The sequence below is a fragment of the Rutilus rutilus genome (genome assembly GCF_951802725.1).
Source record: "Rutilus rutilus genome assembly, chromosome: 11".
NCBI lineage: Eukaryota > Metazoa > Chordata > Actinopteri > Cypriniformes > Leuciscidae > Rutilus > Rutilus rutilus.
The window spans coordinates 16,931,470-16,953,461 of record NC_140216.1 but is presented as its reverse complement, the minus strand read 5'-3'; positions in this window follow the sequence as shown (position 1 = coordinate 16,953,461).

Genomic DNA, 21,992 nt, shown 5'->3' with positions numbered 1-21,992 from the left:
TGCTTACGTTTTAATGTCACGATTTGTTTGCGGATATAATATGCTCATGTCAACAACTGCGGCTGCCTTTTCACCCGGGACCTAGAATAAGTGGAACCGTGGTTGGCTCACGTTAATCGGCAGCTTCCTGGTGATCTCGTTCCTCCTGTTATACCGTGAATTGGTTTCATTCAGCATCATATGGCCAGTTTCATGGTTTAAGTGTGGAGTGTTGGATGGACTGACACCACTAATTGTAATTATTTTGGTCTATATTTTATAGGCTCAGTGTTGTTTTGTTTGTTTATTTAAACTCTTGTATGGAGGCTTTTGTCTGCTGCTGATATACAAGAGTATTATTCTGATTTATTTGGGTTGATTATTTATTTGTTTTGCTTTGTCTACCCCGACCAAAGATCGTTAAGCCAGAGGGCATTTTTGCCCTATTGTGCTGGATGGGCTATGATATTTTGTTTGTTTAATTTGTATTTTGATTTGTGATTTAATTGCTACCTATATCTTTAACTCTAGTACCATCTTGGGTTTAACAGTGTTTTGCAATTGTTGTGTGTAGTTTTGGTTGATTTTCACGTGTTTGTCTTTTGTCTAGGTGCTGAAGACCGCCAGTGGGAGCGGTGCCCCTTGTGGTGGTGGGTCCCTTGGTGTGTGCAGTGGCGGTGCGTTCACCAAATGTGATCATTTCCCTTGTGGTGCGTGTGTGTGAAATTTATCACGTGTGAGTGGGGTGTTGTGTTATGGATGTTCATTGCTCGGGCCACTAGCCTCCCACTGGTAAGTTTCAGCCCTAGTTTCACTTCGTGTGTGTGTGTGTGTGTATATGTATATTGTGATTAGAGTATATTGTGTGTTTGTGATTTGATTTGGTGTCAATTACATTCTATTTGCTGTGAAATTCGTATTATATGTTTGTTGTGAAATCTTGAATTTTTGGAGTGACTCTGGTGTGTATGGCTCCATTGGTTGTACATTTTTATAAAAAGTAAAAGAAGAGAAATTAATAATAATAAAATTATATTTTTGTATTTGACCACTGTCTCTGGCTGATCCCTTCACGAACCTGAGTGCCTTGTTAGCGAAAAACCATTAAGTCGTTGGGTGTAAGTCCCATCGTGGCGTAGTCTGCTATTTGTCTGGGTCTAAGCCCAGCTATATATATTCCACCTGCCACACAGTGGTGTTACCATAAGGGCCAACCAGACAATTTTGCCATTCACTTGATAAGGTGTACCTGAGTTTACCACTATGCTCTGCTCCGAGTGATCTTACAGCACTACATGTTTTGCATCCCAACTTTTTCTCTTTTACAATAAGAAATGGGTGGGTCTTACAGAAGTATTCATACTGGTGTACCTTCCAGCAGTCTGGCAAGTTGTGACAGGCTCCACCTCCTGTTCCAGTGTCCTGCCCCATGTCCACAGCTCCAGTGTCCTGCCCCATGTCCACAGCTCCAGTGTCCATGTCCACAGCTCCAGTGTCCTGCCCCGTGTCCACAGCTCCAGTGTCCATGTCCACAGCTCCAGTGTCCTGCCCCGTGTCCACAGCTCCAGTGTCCTGCCCCATGTCCACAGCTCCTCTGCCCTGTCCAGCGTAGAGGTGGGGAGATGGATATAGTTCAATATTGCAACATTTTCTGTGCAAAATTATATTGGTACAGTCACTACATAATAGAGCTGGCAATCTTCCTCTATAATACCATTCGAATTCCATTTGATATTTTTTTTAAATATTCAACTATTTAATGCTCAATTCCAGCCTGTAAAATAATATGTACTACACTATCAAGCTTATTCTGCTTTCTTCTCAAAAGGTAATTCTGTCTATTTGTGTAAATTCAGTTTATAGTTGATTGTCAAACTATAGCATGGTTGTGCATAACGCTAGAACGTCGTCTATGATACTTTTCCTCGCGTCAATGATGAAAAAGGATTGTCTACCTTGTAACATAAACGTAATCATATGTGTTGTGATTTCCCTGGCAGAAAGCCCATGTCATGTGCAGTTGTAACACAGACTAGATGGAGATACTAAGAGCTAATTTCAGTTTCATTGACATTGTTCATACTGCTCAGAGAAATATATTAAACACACAAGCCATTTAGAAAGTAAAATCCAGTTGGTTGTCATATAGGCCTACAATTTCAACGCTAGATGGGAGAAATTCCTACACAATGTAGCTTTAATGACATGAAATTTAATTGTTAAAAAAATTATTTCCACCTCTTTACACGTCTCCTCACTTCTGCCACCCTGTCCAGAGCCATTTCCACCAGTCTTCGGCTCCACTCTACATATGAGGGGAAATACAAAAGGAAGAATGCTTAATGTCAATGTTAATGATGATTCTTAACTCATGCCTGTATAACAAACCTAGAAGCATCATCTCTAATCATCTGGTAAGTCTACTGAGTACATTACTGTAAAGTCTGCTGCCAAATAGGGATGAGACGATTACCGGTGTAACGGTAAACCATGGTAAAAATTGTAAGTTTTTTTCCAAAACGTTGGAGTTGTAAATAAATCTTACTGGATCTCAGTCAGACATCTCTGGTTCAAGTTTGTTTCGGTAGCCAGTTTTCAATAGTTTTTACAAGCATATTGTATTGCCTATATTTTTGTAATATATTTAACACTGTTAACTTACAGTTTTTGAAACTATTTCAGCTTGTCTAGGCCTGTCACTGACAGGCTGTCAGTGCTTTCTGAACATATTGAACACACTTTTAAAAATACCGCGATAATACCGAAAACTGTGATCATTTTGGTCACTTTCATACCGTCCCATCTCTACTGCCAACATGTTACAGAGCTAGTCATGCTAAAATGTCTGGAATATCAGCCCACCTTTTGAAGAAATCGGTCAGTTTCCTCTTCTTGGGTGGATATGCTCCACTCATTTCAATTTATCTCTGAAAGTTGGAGAATAAATGGTTGATTTAATTTCCATTAACCACCGAGCTTACCCCCCACCCCCACATCAAGGTATGCAGAAGTCACAAAAATAAGATCAATCTATCCTTATGGAAAGGTTGCTTGGTAGCTAAAAGTAGGTCTAGCAAGTCTTATATTTCAGTAATTCACACAGATCAAACACAAATATGCTGACTGAATAGATTGCTAGTTTATTTTGAATAGGCTAGCCAGCTAAGTTAGTAGTTCTCTTGGCAGTTAACGCTAGCTGATAATCCGCTGTCTGAATTAAAATGCTCAAAACATCTCCTAAGAAAAATCACATTGTCAATCTAGTCTTGGTTATTTAATTTCGATTTAGTCTTATTTTCCTTACCTTGTCATTCAAGGCCAGGGCACTTTTTTTACATCCAACGTTCGTTGTGCTGAACTTGAAAATTGCGGCGGCGGCCAGCAGCTCGTGAGTTTTTTTTTTTTTTTTTTTTAAGGCAGTAGAAGGCAGTAGAAGGTTCTGGAACTTGCGCGCACCTTTCACATCCCGCGCAACTACGGAGCGGTGCGCGATCATGGTCGACTGACAACGAGATTAAGCAGCTGAACAAGAATACGGCCGTGTTCCGATTGTTCTCATCTCAGCTCCGCCGAGACAAAATAGACATGCCATTTCAAAAATCTTTCATTTATAATCAGAAATATGTTTTCAAAAGCATCACTTTCATCAAATTTTATGTGATATAATTTCCAGTAGGCAACTGACTGCAAACAGGCACATCAGGTCAGGACACAAACGAGCAGGCTTATGTGCCGGGGCTGAGCCCCGGAGAGCCCCGGCCCAATTTAACCACTGGTTACACACACAACACACACACACACACAAGGTGGTGTGCGCTCAAAGTCATCTGTCAGTTGTGCAGTTACCCAAAATCTCCTGAATGAAGTTAAAACCCATCATGTCACTGATATGTGTTTTTTAAATCAAGTGATCAAAGTGCTTGTTGCCGCTGCGATCATTGGCGCGGATAAAGTGTTTTCTCGTGTGGCTCACGCACACGCCGCGCTGTCTGCACTCGGACGCGTGCTTCAATCCATTCCGTTGCGGATAATAATGTTGCATTATCGAACGTTGTGTCGTCGTGGATATTGTAGTATTGTATTGCTAAATCCCCCGACCACTATGTCGGTCTGAGACAGCGAGACCTAGACAAGGCCGAGAGGTCCGAGACCAAGACAAGACCAAGACCAAAGACCGTCAAGTCCGTGACAAGACCGAGACCACGTAAAAGTCAAGACCGGTCTCAAGACATACATCACTACTCCTCACTGACATCACTCACTTCTAAAACTTGTCTGCCGCCATCTTGAGTACCTAGTCGCAAAGCAACTAGCTATGCCTTCAATATGTTGTGCGGTGGGGTACAACAACTGAAAAGGAGACCCCAAAATATAATTTTACAGGCTACCGCAGGATGAAAAAAGACGCCATCAGTGGCTTGCAGCCATCAAGAGGGCAGACTGGACAGCAACTGCCAACACTCGTCTGTGCAGTGCTCATTTTGTCTGTGGTGAGTGGATGTAAATATATTGTTAACAAGCTAATGCTAGCTGCTCGCTGTCACTAATCGCCAACCTAAAGATAATAACATAGCCTACGAATCTTTCCAAACAGTATCAAGCAATCGGTGTGAATTGGTTCATATAGCTTTTGTCTAACAGCATGAGTTTAGCGTCAAAGGTCAGTTTACCGTTTAATCTTCACTCGGACGTGCGCGGTTCAATCCGTTGTGGAGAGACTCTCTATTCGTCGGTGAAATTACAAAACATAATGCACACAAACATGTCCCTCCCTGATATAACGTTACAACCACTGATAAACAATCGGTTTTGATGAGAAAAAAATTAAACAATAAAAACTATATGAGTGCGGATTAGAACCCAGAACCTCTGACACGCTTAAATACACACTTAAAATAGTCGGATCAACATATAATAGGCCTCATTAAACGACTAATTAAACCCAATCAATGTACTATTTTACGATGCTGGACATCTGTTTTATGATTTAGCATTGTGTTATTTATCAAATAAAATGCAGAACCACCACAAATTTCTGTTAATTTTTGTTCTGTTACAGTTAGTAACTGAAATATTGATTAAAATTGAAGAATTATATTAAAAACAGATGATTGAAATAAATTATAATGCTGACTTTTGAGATATGAAATCTTTGTCTCACCAGGTGCGAAGAGCCAGAACCCTCTGAACCCTGACTTTGTACAATATTTCCGTACCTCAGCTCCCCCGACAAGAGGAAGAGGATTAATCAAATGACGCGATTCAAACAAACACAGGAACTGAAGAGAAAAAGAGCATTTAATTTGGACAAACGAGAGACTGGAAAAGAAGAAGAGGTAGTGGAGATGGACAAAGATGACAGGCTTTTTCAGATTGACAGAGGAGATGAAGAGGGGTTGGGTGGAGAAGACGGATATGAGTTGGATGAAGAAGAGGGACAGGAGATTGACAGAGAGGAGCCTGGATTGGAGACAAGCAGTGCTGTAGGCCTAGCTCTGGACCGTTCCTGTGGAAATGCCTTTTGTGAAGCCACAATGAAACAATTGAAAGAGGAGTGCATAAGATTACAGACAGAAATTTGGAAGCTCAAAGGTCAAGTAAATTCATTGTCTTTCAACCAAGAAAGTTTGAAGGACAAAGATGATAAAGTACATAAATTAACAGGCCTGCCTTCATATGTAAAACTAATTGTTGTTTTCTCTTTTATCTCATCATTCCTAAAGTTGAAATCCAGTTTGTCCCCTTTTCAGCAATTTCTGTTGACATTAATGCGCCTGAGAATGAACTTGCCACTTTTCTTTTTAGCTCATGTGTTTCATGTATCAACGTCAACTGCTGGTCGGGTTTTCAACAACACACTGAATGTAATGAATATCAGGCTGTGAAATATCATAAAGTGGCCAAGCAGAGATCAGATCCTTTGTAGTCTCCCAATGTGTTTTAGAAACGGCTTTGAAAATTGTACCAGTATTATTGATTGCTTTGAAATATTTATCGAAAGACCAAAGGAAATGAGAGCAAGAGCACAAACATATTCTCAGTATAAGCATCATAACACAGTTTAATACTTCATCTCCATAACTCCACAAGGGGTCATCAGTTTTGTTTCGAAAGGTTGGGGCGGTAGGACAAGAGTGACAAGCATGTGACTGAGCACAGTGGATTTCTTGAGTTATTGTCCCCAGGAGATGTTGTTCTTGCAGACAGGGGGTTTAATGTGGCAGACTCTTTGGGTCTTGTTAATGCTCGACTCAAAATATCGGCATTTACTAAAGGAAAACAGCAGCTTCACCCAGCTGAAGTTGAGTCATCGCGGGGACTGGCAGCAGTGCGCATCCATGTGGAGAGAGCTATAGGCCTTGTACGAAATAAATACACCATTTTGCAAGGAACTATACCAATAACACTGTGCTACTCAACCCCAGATGGACTCACACCTCTGGACAAGATGGTGAAAGTGTGCTGTGCCCTCTGTAACCTTTGTCCCCCTGTTGTTCCACCAGAGTGAATAAATCTATGAATTGTGTCAAACCATACATCAAAGTCTATTATGTTTTTTATGTGACAATAAGACACACAGGAGAGTTTTTATGGCTGATACAGTACAAATATTTTATTTATCAACTTCTTAAAAACAGAAGAATAAGACCAGTAAAACTCACTGTTTATTAATTCATTTAGCAGGATATGGAATTGGATAAATAGGATATATTTTCAAGATATAAGTAGTATTTACAGTTTGGCAGACACAGAGAACTTGATACAGTCAATGTGCTGGGTGATATGGAGAAAATCAAACATCATGACATTTTTGACATCAATGTCGATATTGAAGGGTTCACTATTAGTGCTTTCACAAAATATTTACACAATGAGAGTTTTGATAAATAATCATCAATAATGATACCATGGCAAATTATAAAACAGTAAGTAAGTAATACTAATACAACTAATACAACCTGAAGCATAAAGCCTTATTCTCCAGGAGTAACAGTCTACCGTACTGGGCTGTGTGTGTGTGTGTGTCTGTCTGTCTGTCTGTCTGTCTGTCTGTCTGTGTGTGTGTGTGTGTGTGTGTGTGTGTGTGTGTGTGTGTGTGTGTGTGTGTGTGTGGTCAACACTACAGGGAATCTGAACTAACTGAATTTTCCTGCATTCATAACATTTCCACACTTTTGGAACTCTAGTCAACCACAAGCAAGACCTGTGAAAGTGCCCTCTTTTGCACTGTTTAGATGTACAGATTACTACATTCACTGGCTCTCCAGCTAGTTCACCACAATAGCACCCTGACTGGGGCTGTTGCTCTGAGGTTGGGGAAACCACTGGACGTGGCACTGTGTAATATTTCCCAAGAAGTTCTGGCAAAATCCTAGTTTTAATAAATTGTTCTACTCTTTGGTATGTCTCATTGAAGAACTCTTCAACAAACTGAATGCGCTGAATAAACATTTGGGACTCCACACTACAAAGTCACCATACTGGACCTCAGCAATGCGCATCTGTAGTTGGACTTTAGCGCTATCACATTGTCCTTTGCCATTAGACAGAAGTTTGTGTCAGCATTACAGCTGTTGACGACAGACTGGTGTTTAAGAGTAAAAGGGCATTTTATCTCAAGCACACCTTTACCGTGGCAAGCACAGGTAATAATTCCATCCGGCGATGCACCGATCCATGGCAGTGATGTGTTGATGATTAGGCCTGTTGTCTGCACTTGAAAATCGGTGTGATGATCTTGCAATGCTGTGATGTACTGTGTCCTTGCTGTTGTCTCACTCACATTTCCCCATCTAGAAAAATAGAGAATAAGGTATTGTTTAGACAGACTCCACATACATCATTAGCACACTACATTATACCACTGCAAATCCAGAATAATGTATTAATTATTCTCTATGGAGTGCACACACTATTATGTTCATGTAATGGCAGCCTCTTTTGACAAACATGGAAAAGTTGTATATTTAGGATTGGGATCATGTTCTCAGCTTGTATCATTTAAGTCCTTTAAGTTGGATAGTAAGAACATCATTGTTTCTCTGAAATATGGCTATAACAAATGAAATTAAAACCAGCCCTGGGCAGCATACTTTGATATGTAGTCTTTCTTATTACATTTCTATCGTCAAGTCAAGTCAAGTCATCTTCATTTATATAGCGCTTTTAACAATGTAGATTGTCTCAAAGCAGCTTTACAGAGATAAGCGTATAATTTAAGGTAACAGAGATTGTTTCGGCTTTACAGCAGAGTTAAGTTATTTCCATCTAAAGTTAGTTTTAATTGATTTGGTTCCGTCGCAATGATCATTTGTTATTAAATTAGGGGCCGCTAAGACGACACCATTCTCTCTACACAGACTTTAAACGCGAACCTGTGTGAAACGCTGATGGCGGTCACATGCGCATTTAGAATGGGTTCTATAGTTATGTGCGTTAGAATATACGCAGGTTTGGAATTCCCTACAAGCCAAGCCTAAACAAAATACTTGTCTTTCCTTATAAATTTTGATAAGGAATTTTATTTTATTTGTTGCTTTGGGGTAGGACCGCAAGACGAATTTTCCCGACAACGCCTTATCTGTAGAGTGGTAGTGGGATCCTCCATAGGGAGAGACTAGTTGGCACTTCAGCACTGCGTTGTCATCGGTCCAGGTGAAGGTCCTTCGTCAGATCTGGATACGGCCCGGATCCGGCAGGCTGCAGGAAAAACCTTGGGATAAACACAGACACTAAAATTAGCGTAGATGCCATTCTTCTCATGATGTAACGAGTACATCAGGATTTTTGGGAAGTGTTCCCGGTTCCGGCTGACCTAATCTATGCAGCATAACATTAAATTATAGAAGTCTATAATGTATTATGTGAAAGCTAGGTCAAAGAGATGTGTCTTTAATCTGGCTTTGAACTGACAGAGTGTGTCTGCTTCCCGGACAATGGTAGGAAGACTGTTCCAGAGTTTTGGTGCTAAATAGGAAAAGGATCTACCGCCAGCAGTGGATTTTGATATTCTAGGTATTATCAACTGGCCGGAATTTTGAGATCGTAATAGACGTGACGGACTATAATGCGTTAAGAGCTCGCTCAAGTACTGCGGAGCTAAACCATTCAGTGCTTTGTAAGTAATCAGCAATATTTTAAAATTTATGCGATGTTTAATAGGGAGCCAATGCAGTTTTGACAGAACTGGGCTAATATGGTCATACTTCCTGGTTCTGGTAAGAACTCGAGCTGCTGCGTTTTGAACCAGCTGTAGTTTGTTTATTAAGCGTGCAGGGCAACCACCTAGTAGAGCATTACAATAATCTAGCCTTGAGGTCATGAACGCATGAACTAATTGTTCCGCATTTGTCAATGAGAGCATATGACGTAATTTAGATATATTTTTAAGATGGAAAAATGCAGTTTTACAGATACTAGACACGTGACTTTCAAATGAAAGATTGGTATCAAAGAGCACACCCAGGTTCCTAACCGACGACGAAGACTTAACAGAGCAGCCATCAAGTGTTAGACAGTATTCTAGGTTATTACGTGAGGAAGTTTTTTGTCCAATAATTAGAAACTCTGTTTTTTCAGAATTTAGAAGTAGGAAATTACAAGTCATCCAATTTTTTATATCCGCTATGCATTCCGTTAATTTTGTGAATTGATAAGTTTCGTTAGGTTTTGAAGAAATATAGAGCTGAGTATCATCGGCATAACAGTGAAAGCTAATGCCATGTTTCCTAATGATATCTCCTAAGGGTAGCATGTACAGAGTGAACAGCAGCGGTCCTAGTACTGAGCCTTGTGGTACACCATACTGAACTTGTGATCGATGAGACATCTCATCATTTACTGCTACAAACTGATAACGGTCAGATAAGTATGATTTAAACCATGCTAGTGCATTTCCCGTAATGCCAACATAATGTTCTAATCTATTTAAAAGAACGTTGTGGTCGATGGTGTCAAATGCAGCACTAAGATCGAGTAACACTAATAGAGAGATACAACCACGATCGGATGATAAGAGCAAATCATTTGTGACTCTAACGAGAGCTGTTTCGGTACTATGGTACGGTCTAAATCCGGACTGGAAATCCTCGCAGATATCATTTCTTTCAAGAAAGGAACACAGTTGTGAGGATACTGCCTTTTCTAATATCTTTGACAGAAAAGGTAGATTCGAGATCGGCCTGTAATTGACTAATTCTGAAGGATCAAGTTGCGTTTTTTTAACAAGCGGTTTAATCAAAGCCAGCTTAAAGTTTTTTGGTACGTATCCTAGAGACAAAGACGAATTAATGATATTAAGAAGAGGATCTATGACCTCTGGAAGTATTTCTTTCAGTAGCTTAGTCGGTATAGGGTCTAACATACATGTTGTAGATTTAGATGATTTAATGAGTTTAGTAAATTCTTCCTCTCCTATAGCAACGAATGAATCAAATTTTTCCTCAGGGAGACTACAATGCACTGCCTGATGCGATACTGTAGTAGACGGTTGCATAGTTATAATTTTGTCCCTGATATTATCAATCTTATAAGTGAAGAAGTTCATAAAGTCATTACTGCTGTGTTGCTTGGAAACTTCGGTGCTTGAAGCTTTATTTTTCGTTAGTTTAGCCACCGTTTCAAATAAATACCTAGGATTATGTTTATTTTCTTCTAATAGGGTTGAAAAATAAGCAGATCTAGCAGCTTTTAAAGCCTCTCTGTAAGTAATTGAGCTCTCTTTCCATGAAATGCGAAATACCTCTAGTTTTGTTTTCTTCCAGTTGCGCTACATTTTTCTGGCTGCTCTCTTAAGGGCCCGAGTGTGCTCGTTGTACCACGGCGTTGGACTATTTTCTTTAATCTTCTTTAAGCGCAACGGAGCAACTGTGTCTAAAGTGCTGGAAAAGAGAGAGTTAAACGTTTCTGTTGTAATATCTAGTTCTTCTAAGCTATCTGAGATGCTGAGATGATGAAACTGATTAGGAAGATTATTAATAAAGCAATCTTTAGTAGCAGAAGTGATAGGTCTCACATATTTGAAACACGGAGTCGGCTTTGCAGCCTTGGCTAAATGCAAATTACACGAGACTAGATAATGATCTGAGATGTCATCGCTCTGCTGCAGAATTTCAACGGCATCCACATCTATTCCGTGTGATAATATTAGATCTAGAGTATGATTACGACGATGAGTAGGTCCTGACACGTGTTGTCTAACTCCAATTGAATTTACAATGTCTTTAAATGCCAATCCCAATGCATCTTTTTCATTATCGATGTGTATATTAAAATCACCAACAATTAGTACTTTATCTGCAGTCAATATTAATTCTGATAGAAAGTCCGCAAATTCTTTGATAAAGTCTGTATGGTGCCCTGGTGGCCTGTATACAGTAGCCAGCACAAATCTCAAACGTGATTTATCGTTTACACTATATATTTTTACATTAAGCACCAATGCTTCAAAAGAATTATATTTAAAACTTGATTTCTTAGTGGTTTTGAAACTATTACTATAGATTACAGCAACACCACCCCCTTTGCGTTTCAGACGAGGCTCATGTTTATAACAGTAATCTTGCGGGGTGGACTCATTTAAAGTAATGTAATCGTTTGGTTTTAGCCAGGTTTCTGTCAAACACAGCACATCTAGGTTATTATCTGAAATCATATCGTTAACAACGAGTGCTTTTGAAGTAAGCGATCGAATATTCAGCAACCCAAGCTTTAGCATTTGCTCATCTGTATTATAGCTGTTTTTTATTTGTTGAACATCAATTAAATTTTTAACCTTAGTTGGGTTTAAACGTTTTTTGGATTTCCAAATTCGGGGAACAGACACAGTCTCTATATGATGATAGCTAGGTGAAAGAGGCTCTATGTGATAGGATTTATCTGACCTTGGTGACGCGAGGCCGCTAGCAGACAGTCGGTTAAGCCAGTCTGTCTGCTTCCTGACCTGAGCCCCAGATTGTCATGTTTGAGCTCTAAGACTATGAGCCATATTACTAGAGAGAAGAGCAGCACCATCCCAGGAGGGATGAATACCATCTCTTTTCAACAGGTCAGGTTTGCCCCAAAAACTTTTCCAATTGTCTATGAATTCTATATTATTAAGCGGACACCACCGAGACAGCCAACCGTTAAGCGAACATAATCTACTAACTATCTCATCACTCCTGCGAACAGGAAGGGGGCCAGAGCAAATTACAGTCCTTGACATCGTACTTGCAAGTTCACACACCTCTTTAATATTAATTTTGGTGATCTCCGACTGGCGGAGTCGAACATCATTAGTGCCGACATGAATAATGATCTTAGAGAATTTACGATTAGCATTAGCCAGCACTTTTAAATTTGCTTTGATGTCAGGCGCTCTGGCTCCCGGCAAACATGTGACTATGGTGGTTGGTGTCTCTATTTTCACGTTCCGTGTAATAGAATCGCCAATAACTAGGGCACAATCATTCTCAGTGGGTGTTTCACTGAGCGGGGCAAATCGATTTGTTATGGTAATCGGAACGGAAGAGTGGTTTTTAGATCCGCGACTAGAGCGATCCCTCACTGTCACCCATTTGCCCGGCTGCACGGGCTCTACTTCAGCCAGAACCGACTCATGTAAAGTGTGCACTATTCTATGCGCATCCAAAACATCTAAAGCACTAGCACTCTTACTATCCTCAATTAAAGTTTGGATGCGTGTTTCTAATTCTGAAATCTTCTCTGTCAACCTAACTGTCTCCTTACATTTATCACATATAAATCCTATATTGTCGACAGAGAAGCCTATACTAAACATGTGACATGAAGTGCAAGTGACAATAACAGGACAAGACATTACTCACCGTGTTTGTTGAGTGATTCTTACTCACCTGAGCTTTTTATGAACTCAAAGGCGCGGACGCGCGAGAGAAAAATAAATAAATAAAATAGCTGAGCGCACGGGTGGCGCGTTAACAGGCTAGCGAATTACTAGCGTGTTGTGCTAGTAGTACTAATAACAAAAGCTAGCGATGTCAGGTTAATCTGAGATGTTGGGTAAAATGTAGTAGTATAAACAACTAGAAATGGTAGTAAAATGATGGTTCAAAACAAAGAAATATATGGCTAAGACGGAGCTTATCGCACCTAATCAAACAAACACACTCACAGCAGGCAGCGAGGCAGACAGGAGCAATCGATTGTGCAGTATTCTAACTATCGTTACCTCATTGCCTCTGTAGACACCTGACAGGACCGGGGATAGCAAATCCTCTTTATCAAGGATACAGCACTGTCTGATGGACAGTCCATCTTTTAGATTTACCGCTGCTAAGACAGCATACATGAGAGCAGCAGCATGTGAGCATGCTTCGCCCAGTCCTGCTTTGCAGGTGCAGTGGGCCACTAAAATTGTCCCATCATCATGGACCACGATCCATGGTTGTGTGGGGGCCATGTTGACGGCCTGAGAGTGGTTCACCTTAAGAGAAGACAGCAGACCAATTAGTCTAGTAAAATCAACTCATTTGTCAATCAATGCATTTAAACCATGTTACAACTGATTTTTTTTTTTTTTTTTACAGTGTACTATGGGAGTGGAGAGACACCAGATCATGAGATACTACTAAATGAATGTTGAAAAAGCCAACAGATTCATTAAAACCATCATGGCCATTGACTGTTAGTTTTGAAAGGTATATTTGTTAGGCTATTCAATAAATTATACCAGACCTACATATTATGTGCTAGTTGAATTTCAACAGAGGTCCAAAATAATCTATGTAAATATGACTTCGATGACACAGTAGAAAAAAGAGAGAGAGCGCTCTTAAAAAAGACCATACCTGTTATTTCCTCCCCAAAACATGAAAACACGACACTTTTCATTTAGAAAAAGAGCATTTCTTCTGTATTTTTTTTGTTTTGTTGTTGTTGCAAAGTGTGCATTAGTTCTTGTAGTTTGTTTTGAAACCATGACCAGATGATTTAGCTACCCCTTGTGCTGACATATGCTAGAGAACAGCTAAAAGTTAGTCTAGACAGCCTTGAGTTGTTAGGCTAGCTGCTGTTTACAAAGTTGGGTTAAAAGAACACTTACCTTTCCTTTCACGAGAAACATCTTCTTCTTGTAAAGGTGCCATATTTTCGAATCAAGGACCCACCCTGCAACAAAGTACCGATATACCTCGGTACTCTTGTATGCTTTGAGGCTTTCACCGGTGTATGGCGACGGATTATGTATAAGGTATATATATATCATTGAATGACAGGATTGGTAGTTCGGTAGCAGCGGACAGAGGCTGGAAGTACACATCAGGTATCGCGTAGGGATCACACCATAACTATGATATTTTTTGAAAATAGCTTTTCTTTTCATGGCAGTCGAGGTGTGAAATGTTGTCTTTCGTAGCCATTTACTGTATCCGTAAGCATGAATGAAGTGTACGAAGCTGTAAATCGTAGCAAGCTAACTAGCTATGGACAGTACTCGGTAGGTACTCAAAATGGCGGCAGTCACCTGGAAAAAGAGCGGATGACGTAAGAGGTCACGTGACTGATATTCATGAATAGTGATCAAATGTCCCACTGACCTATCCCAAGCCACGCCTCCATCCCACAAACCCACTATTTGTCCGATTGCCCACTATAGTGGGCAAATGTCCCGCTGACCACGCCCCCGTCCCACAAACCCACTATTTGTCTGATTACCCACTAAAGTGGGCAAATGTCTCGTTGACCCCCGCAGACCACTCCCAAGCCATGCCCCGTCCCACAAACCCACTATTTGTCCGATTACACACTATTGTGGGCAAATGTCCTGTTGACCCCCGCAGACCACTCCCAAGCCACGCCCCGCATTAGATTAAACTGGGAAGAGTCATAGCACTTGCATATTGTTGTCCTATTGTCAGTTGAACTGCTTCTATTGTTCTCATTTGTAAGTCGCTTTGGATAAAAGCGTCTGCTAAATGAATAAATGTAAATGTAAAGTGTACTGGTGCATACAACATCAGACCAGCTGTTACAATCTACAATGAAAAGACGCAGAACACAGAAGGTTGTACTACACTGCACTGCGTTCATACTTTTTTACCCCCGCTGATCTCTCCCAAGCCACGCCCCCATCCCACGAATCCACTATTTTACATTTATGCAGAACACAGAAGGTTGTGCTATGAATGCATTAGTCGTCTAGGTAGTCCAGAATGCACTCCCCACTGAGTCTCAAAGGGGAAAGCACTGCATTCATACTTTTTTACCCCCACTGACCTCTCCCAAGCCACGCTCTACTCGCGCGAATTCTGAACGCCATGACGGACGGCGGAAGAGCTATTCTGTAGACGGACGGCAAGCCAAACGAGTACGTGTTTGTGTTCGTTCTTGTAATAAAATGGTTATTTTGTGTTCCAATCCAATCCAATCCACCTTTATTTATAAAGCACCTTAAAAACAACACTGTTGACCAAAGTGCTGAACACAGTCAATAAATAAACAATAACATACAACAGAGGCACAACAAAAAATAATAAAACAATAAATAACAATAAAAATAAATGCAACAGTAATACAAAACTGATAGTCAACCCTCAAACTGAGTTAAAAGCCAAAGAAAATAAATGAGTTTTAAGACGGGATTTAAAAACAGGAAGAGACTCAGTCAGTGTTGTGCCTTAGGCTGTGCTAATAGACAGGGTAAAGCCAATATATATTTTTATCGAATACCATTTGATGGGGAGAGAAGGCAGCGATGGGTTGCTGCTATCAGCCGAATGAACTGGTATCCCTCCAAGTACTCCAGGATTTGCAGCGAGCATTTTTTACAAGGTAAGATTCATGTATTTCCCAGTTACGTTTTGTAATACCATACCGTCATCCATGTCCAGATGGAGACCCAGTCAAATTGTCATTTGTAACATGAGTAACCTAGATTATGTGCCGTCAGTGTTTGTGCACACCAAGTCCCCTGAGAAGCGGCAAGCCCTGGGAAGTTTAGGGAAGTATGAGGTCAGAGAGGCAATGAAGAAAAAAAAAGCGTCAGGAGTTGTCCAAACACGAAGCTGCTAGGGCACTCCTCAATCTGTCAGCTGAGATAAATGTTACATGAGGTTGAAGAGGAGATTGTAGAAGAGGCGATTGTAGAAGAGGCTAGTATCAGTGAAACTAGTGGAAAATGTGATGATGAACAGCTACTGTTGACATTAATGTGGATCAGGCTTAACCTTCCGATTGCTTTTTTGTCATATCTGTTTGGTGTTCATATGTCTACAATTTCAAGAGTTTTTACAAATGTCATTAATATACTAAATGACAACTTAGTACCTGTGTGTGTGGTATGGCCTGACAGAGATGATGTCCAAACATCTCTGCCAATGTGTTTCAGAAAGTCTTTCAAGCATTGCATGTCAGTAATAGACTGTTTTGAAATTACCATTGACAGACCTAAAGATTTGAAGGCAAGGGCCCAGAAATACTCTCAAGTATAAATCGCACAACACCATAAAATACCTAATAGGTATAACTCCACAAGGGATAATCTCCTTCATCTCCAAGGGCTGGGGTGGGCGGTCAACTGATGCTCACATTACAGCAAACAGTGGGTTTTTGGATAATCTCCTACCAGGAGACTTGATCCTAGCAGACCGTGGCTTTAGGATTCAGGAACAAGTTGGCTTGTACTGTGCAAGGGTTGAAACTCCTGCTTTTACACGGGGGAAAAAACAGCTGGGCGCTGTTGAATTGGAAGATTCCAGAAAACTTGCAGCAGTCCGCATACAGTACATGTTGAGAGGGTAATTGGTCAAGCACAATCCAAGTACAGAATGTTGCATGGACCTGTGCCCATTAGTCTTCTGATTAAGTCATCAGAAGAAGAAGAGTTCACCTCTCTTAACAAAATACTCAGAGTGGCTTGTGCTCTGACGAATCTGTGCCCCTCAGTGGTGCCAATTGATTAGCTAAAAAAAAAAAAAAAAAAAGTTATTCTTTAACAGAGAGGTTTCAAAGTTAAACACATTTATTTGAGAAACAATTCCATGGGTAAATAGTTGTACCAGTACATGAACAATCAATTGTGTACTTATCCATTAAAATCAGCTGAAATGTAACAGAGTTACAAGTTATAAGTTGCATAGAACCCATATTTGTGGATGAGAGCTCTTTTAAGACCATCTGTTATATACTATTTATTATATACTATTATTGAAGTTAGGTATCAGGCTAGTGGCTGTGTGATGTAAGATGGTATGTACAGTGGGTCCTGGTGACTCATAGGCCATGTAGAAGGCCTTTGCCATGCATGGCATCTCATCATCGTTCTCTTGAACAACAAACACATATGATGGTGGATGAATTTGCAGAGGGGTCATCTTTTTGATTGAGATGTAACCACCGGTTTTTGCTTTAGTATTAAACACCGGGAAAAGTAGAGCATTTATCAAGGTCTCCCATTTAGTCAGTATTGTGTCTACATCACATGGTTTCACCAAAATTAAGCTGTCACTCTGCTGTTTTATAAACCTCTTAAAATTGTCATGTGTCAGTTCCCCAACACATTCACACTTTGTATTTAATTGAAACATGCAGGAAAAACGTTATAAAAGAAGTTGTATATGAGTGTACATTATGTAATTTAGGTTGGCTTTTATAAACGTGTTGAAAGATGTTTTTGTAAAATAAACCAGCCCTCAAACTTTTGACCATGCTGTTGTCCTTTATAGAAGGATATTAAATGTATGTAGAATTACGCACTGGCAAATCTTACTAAATAATTCAATTCATAACAAGAGTTATCTCGAGACACTTTACAAATAGAGTAGGTCTAGACCACACTCTATAATTTACAAAGACCCAACAATTCTAGAAATTCACTTCATGTTTTGAACAACACCCTACTACTCCTCCAATTCTTGTGAGTCTGTGGACTGTGTTTTGTCTGACAGCAGTCTATCTGGGCATGCATATGTCTTGGCCAATAACTCAGATAAAATGGCTGACCTATAGAAGGCCTTGACATTCTGCACTGCTTCTGTAAAAAAGTCAGCATCAGGCAAAATTCTCTGTACGGAAAAATTGGATGTAGACCACACCATGAAGTCACAAAACCTCCTGTAGTGGTATTGATGATCTCTGTTAAGTGCATGTGTACCATCTGTGTTCTCAATGCAGAACTGTTTCTTTTCAGTGGCACTGAGGACTCCGGTGTTTTTGGCACAGTGTGGGCACTTGATTTCCAAAATACCATCGCCACAGCAGGAGCAGGACAGCAAGGCATCTGGAGATGCTCCAAGGTAGGGACGGGAGGTATCAATGTGGAGACCGGCATCACAAACACTTAGGTCCTGATGCTGTTGTGCAGCGTAAGCCTCATACGTCTCTCTGGCTTTTTGTTCATGTTCACATCCTCATCTGAAAATTAGAAAAATAATGTTATTAAGACATCGTAGCTCTTTGAGTGCCCTTTTCGGTAACGCTTTAGATTACAGCCCGGAAAGTACTGCGTAATTAAAATGAAAGTACAGTGTAACTTTCGGTAATTACAGTGTACCTATAAAGTACTTACGTGTAAGTATAGGGGAATAATATGTAAAGTTTTGGGAATAAAAGGGGTAACAACCAGGAAAATAACAAATTATTTAGGCAAATTATTTAGACTAAGTATTTTAGGATCTTACTTTTGGGAGCAATTTAGCGAGTACATACACTGCACCTTTTTGTAATAATAGTGTATAAAAATACATAAAGGCTTTTTTTAAATTACGGGGTACATATCAGTGCATTTATAAAGTAGGCTAATTTGTTATTATTGCAAAGGTGCACTGATTAAGTTTCAAGGCAAGTAAAACTATTGCAACTTTTTTTTTTTTTTTAAACGCTGGGAAAATATACTCTTGTTCCATGTAGTTACAGGGTAAGTATGACATTGCGGGCTGTAAATTAAAGTGGTGCTTCTTACCCTCTTGTTTCATGTAGTTACAGGGTAAGTATGACATTGCGGGCTGTAAATTAAAGTGGTGCTTCTTACCCTCTTGTTTCATGTAGTTACAGGGTAAGTATGACATTGCGGTCTGTAAATTAAAGTGGTGCTTCTTACCCTCTTGTTTCATGTAGTTACAGGGTAAGTAGGCTACAATAAAAACACATGTACACACACAATCTGATATCACTCGGAAAACTTTATTTGAAAAACAACTTATTTCAAAACGGATTTACAGCACTTTGTTTCTCTTGCTTGGTTTCCTCCTCCTCTTGTTCCTCTTCTTCTGAAGTGAAACGATAAGCGTTTGTAAGAAAAATACCAAATATTTAAAAATTTTAAACTGTAGACTCGCTTCCGACCAACTGTCACCTGCGCGTTCATGAGAGGGTTGAGAGAAAGTATAAATACAAGTTGTCCGCGTCCGAGCTGCGCAGCTGTCGTGTACGCGTCCAAACTGGAGTATAACAGAGGCTTAAAGCGTGACGTAAGGGCACCGAAAAACCAATGTTGAATTATTATTTTTACAGAATAGAAAAATACTCCTTAAGATTAAGCTAATCAGTGGAACGATAGAAAAAGAATAGGAGGACCAAGAGGAGGAGGAGGAAGCCATGCAAGAGAAACAAAAAAAAGGACAAAACATGCTACTTTCTGTCAGGACTTTAGAATTTGAAATGAAAAGTTGATTTAAAAAAAATTATAATAAATTAAATAAATAAGAAGTGTAATATGTTGTAAATCTGTTTTGAAATAAGTTGTTTTTCAAATAAAGGTTTTCCAAGTGATGTCAGATTGTGTGTGTACATGTGTTTTTTATTGTACTTACCCTGTAACTACATGAAACAAGAGGGTAAGAAACACCACTTTAATTTACAGCCCGCAATGTCATACTTACCCTGTAACTACATGGAATACTTAGTCTAAATAATTTGCCTAAATAATTTGTTATTTTCCTGGTTGTTACCCCTTTATTCCCAAAACTTTACATATTATTCCTCTATACTTACACGTGCGCACTTTATAGGTACACTGTAATTACCTAAAGTTACACTGTAATTTCGTTTTAATAACGCAGTATTTTCCTGGTTGTTACACCTTTATTCCCAAGACTTTACATATTGTTCCCCTATACTTACACGTAAATACTTTATAGGTACACAGTAATTACCAAAAGTTACACTGTACTTTCATTTTAATTACGCAGTACTTTCCGGGCTGTAATCTAAAGCGTTACCCCCTTTTCATTGGATTTGTTCTCTCATTTCCCTAAGAACTATAAGTACTATAGATGTCAGTACCCAAAATTGGCCTAATCTTAATAGCACATAATATTCTCTTGTATCATATTCTTACACAGATATCACAGAGTAGTTTAAAAAGGTGTAAATGAAATATAACAGGAACCATTTAAAAAGAACATTAGGAATAAATAGGCAAAGGACCTACACCATACACCTGGTATTAAAAATAGATAAGGACACTCAAAGAGATTGAGGGATGCACTTTGTCATCATGTTTGTAATTTAATGTTGATAATTTGTAATACTGACTGTAATAAATATTCCAATGATAAATGCATCTCTTTGTCTTGTGTTTGTTTCTTTGATGTTTTTTTTCTTTAAGAAAGCAGGGGCCCTCTACATAGAACACAACATGTATTGCATACATTTCCATAGTTGAAACATAACAGTTCAAAGCACATCTAATTTCTTTACTCACTTACACTATGGTGAAATTAAAAACAGAAACTGTATGTTTGTGTCATTATGTCACACATGCTTGGTTGCAACTGTTGAAAATCTTCATAGGTCAGGGTAACAGATCTGCCTAATTAGGGATTTGGAAGGATTTGTAGGGTCTGTCCTTGCAGCTGACTTGAACCTAGATGCCGTCACCCTACCAGCCCTAATGTCAAACCATAGTCTTGACTTTCCTGTTGTCATGTCTCTTCCTCAACTTTTACTGCCTACAACATTGTAAATTATAGAAGATGAAATTAATGACATGACACCTTCAAGCACATTTTAGTCAGATGAGATTAAAGGAGTCATAATGTTGTTTTAACTTTGGTACCCAATGCTCTATTATAGTCTTTCAGGCACTTCTAAAAAAGAAAAGTGGAAAAAAAATCAACACAGAGCCCCTCAGACCCTTATTTCTAAAGGCATTATTGTCTCGCGAGATCTGATGCGATGTTTTGGCTGTCGTGGACGGTCATTATAATAATGCAAATGAGGGGCGCGTTGATTGGTTGCAGGAAGGAGGGGGGTTGACACCGCAGGTAACTTCAGCATCATTACAAACTGACATGGCGCAAGTTGTCAGAACCCGACCCGGCCGCGACATATGGGATTCAACCGTACATGTTTGAGCCGGACTCTGAACCAGAGCTGGAAAGGGAAGATGTAGAGTTGTTGGATGCACGTCTACATCAAGATGTCTCTGAATGGTAAAGACAATCATTTTGACTGAGACATACATTAACATCAGTTCGAGCAAAAACGTGTGTTTACCTCGAAGGTAACGTTACATACAATAGCCGCATTAGCAGTTAGCTGCTATTTGTTAACCACAGTAGAGCAATAAAAACACAGTCTTACCTTTTCAATTTCTGGCAAGTCCCTGATGGTTGGGATGGCACCTTTTCCCAAACGGAGCTTCGAGGCCAAGTTCGCCTGATATTGCCCCAAATTTGTAAATGATTCCGGTGTAAAATGTTTAGCACACACACCTAACGATACGCCACTTGAAAGAGTTGTTGGGACAGCGTCATTAAAAATGAATTTCCTCCACTGTTCCCTGATAGTTTCGTCCGTTTTTGGTAGATAAAACACATTTGCATGTTGTTTGTGGCAGTCAACCACAGAGCATCTCAGGTGTGCACTCGATTTCTCCATCTTTCTCGAGTCGACTAAACTGAATCTGAGGGGGAGAGGGGGAGAGGGGCGGGCTTCCCGCGGCATAGGTTTGCGGTGTCCATATTTGGTATATCCTCCCCCGTCTTGACGTCAAGAGGGGGAAGAAATCAAAATCTCGTTTTTTCGTGCGCGTGCACGTGGCCTATTTTACAAAC